The sequence below is a fragment of the Sapajus apella genome, unplaced genomic scaffold, assembly GCF_009761245.1.
Source record: "Sapajus apella isolate SASKATOON/1434 unplaced genomic scaffold, GSC_monkey_1.0 scaffold7407, whole genome shotgun sequence".
In the NCBI taxonomy this organism is placed as follows: domain Eukaryota; kingdom Metazoa; phylum Chordata; class Mammalia; order Primates; family Cebidae; genus Sapajus; species Sapajus apella.
Window position 1 is genome coordinate 1 of NW_022444331.1, and position 2299 is coordinate 2299.

Genomic DNA, 2299 nt, shown 5'->3' on the forward strand with positions numbered 1-2299 from the left:
CATCTAGTAGAAGAAGATAGTGTGATTTCTTGTCCTGTAAATCATGAAAAAACACCTCCAGTACCTTCTCTTAATGTTTGCCATATTGTTTTTCAGGCTACAAGAAATTGGTCTCAGTGTAATTGTGTATAAATACTGCCCATTGGCCTCTCCTTATTAGTAGATGCTGACTAACATTACCAGGTAATAATTGGTTATACTGTATTAGGAGAATAACAGTTTATAACAATATTACTTGCAATAAATTTCATACTTTCTTTTCCTATTCAGTGAAGCAATTGTTTGGCTTTATGGCTACACAGACAGTTTTTCTTTCATAGCTAAGTTTATTTTGTCATAAGGCAATCAGGTGGTACAAAAGTATTAACAACTACAGGAAACCAACATCTAGCAAAGAAATTTGAAGATCGTGTTCACCCTGAATAAACAAGTGCCTTTAAAAAAATTCTTCCGAGACGCCCCCTTCTGCGCGGTCATGCCGAGCCAGCGCCTCAGCCTGGAAGCGGGCCGCAGACCCTTAGTTTCGCCCACCGCCTGACGACCATGGACCCCCGAAAAGTGAACGAGCTTCGGGCCTTTGTGAAGATGTGTAAGCAGGATCCAAGCGTTCTGCACACAGAAGAAATGCGCTTCCTGAGGGAGTGGGTGGAGAGTATGGGGGGTAAAATACTAAGTGCTACTCAGAAAGCTAAATCAGAAGAAAATACCAAGGAAGAAAAACCTGATAGTAAGAAGGTAGAGGAAGATTTAAAGGCAGACGAACCATCAAGTGAGGAAAGTGATCTAGAAATTGATAATGAAGGTGTGATTGAACCAGACACTGACACCCCTCAAGAAATGGGAGATGAAAATGCAGAGATAACAGAGGAGATGATAGATCAGGCAAATGATAAGAAAGTGGCTGCTATTGAAGCCCTAAATGATGGTGAATTGCAGAAAGCCATTGACTTATTCACAGATGCCATCAAGCTGAATCCTCGCTTGGCCATTTTGTATGCCAAGAGGGCCAGTGTCTTCGTCAAATTACAGAAGCCAAATGCTGCCATCCGAGACTGTGACAGAGCCATTGAAATAAATCCTGATTCAGCTCAGCCTTACAAGTGGCGAGGGAAAGCACACAGACTTCTGGGCCACTGGGAAGAAGCAGCCCATGATCTTGCCCTTGTCTGTAAACTGGATTATGATGAAGATGCGAGTGCAATGCTGAAAGAAGTTCAACCTAGGGCACAGAAAATTGCAGAACATCGGAGAAAGTATGAGCGAAAACGTGAAGAGCGAGAGATCAAAGAAAGAATAGAAAGAGTTAAGAAGGCTCGAGAAGAGCATGAGAGAGCCCAGAGGGAGGAAGAAGCCAGACGACAGACTCAATGAAATTCTTAGTGATCCAGAGGTTCTTGCAGCCATGCAGGATCCAGAAGTTATGGTGGCCTTCCAGGATGTGGCTCAGAACCCAGCAAATATGTCAAAATACCAGAGCAACCCAAAGGTTATGAATCTTATCAGCAAATTGTCAGCCAAATTTGGAGGTCAAGCATAATGACCTTCTGATAAATAAAGCCTTTGCTGAAGGAAAAGCAAACTAAATCACCTTATGGATGTCGCAATAATACAAACCAATGTACCTCTGACCTTCTCATCAAGAGAGCTGGGGTGCTTTGAAGATAATCCCTACTCCTCTCCCCCAAATGCAGCTGAAGCATTTTACAGTGGTTTGCCATTAGGGTATTCATTCAGATAATGTTTTCCTACTAGGAATTACAAACTTTAAACACTTTTTAACTTTAAAAATATTTAAAACAAATTTAAAGTGTCTGTTAATTGTTATGTTTTTCTTTACTACTCATTTTGGATTTTTTTTTCTTTGAATTATTGGGCAGGGAAGATACTGAATGTATAGAAGATTTTTGCTCTAATTTGAGTGAAATAAAAGTTTATTAGTGCGAGGCAAACATAAAAAAAAATTCTTCCAACTTTTAACGTCAAACAGAAATGTTGAAAAAGAAGTACCTTAAAGACACATGCACCCTTTATTTAGATTCACAAATTAACAATTTCTGGGATTGGCTTTGTGTGTCTCTGTGTCTCTTTTCCTCTTCACATACACACTCATTTTCTCTCTCTTACACACACGTACATATACATGCACACACTCACATTTTGGGGAGCTCTGAACTGCTTGAAAGCAAATTGCAGCCATCAAGATTATACAAAAATACTTAAGGGATTTTTTCCAAAATTAGCACATTCTTTTATATTACTACAGTAACAATCACAAGACATTTGCTACTGATAATTAATA

General features: G+C 39.5%; 1 pseudogene across 1 annotated transcript; it reads left to right on the top strand.

Moving 5' to 3' along the window:
- Positions 1-452: 452 nt before the first annotated feature.
- Positions 453-1951, top strand: LOC116548144 (annotated as a pseudogene). The gene has a single exon (XR_004267328.1). The product of XR_004267328.1 is annotated as a hsc70-interacting protein-like (transcript).
- The last annotated feature ends 348 nt before the right edge of the window (positions 1952-2299 follow it).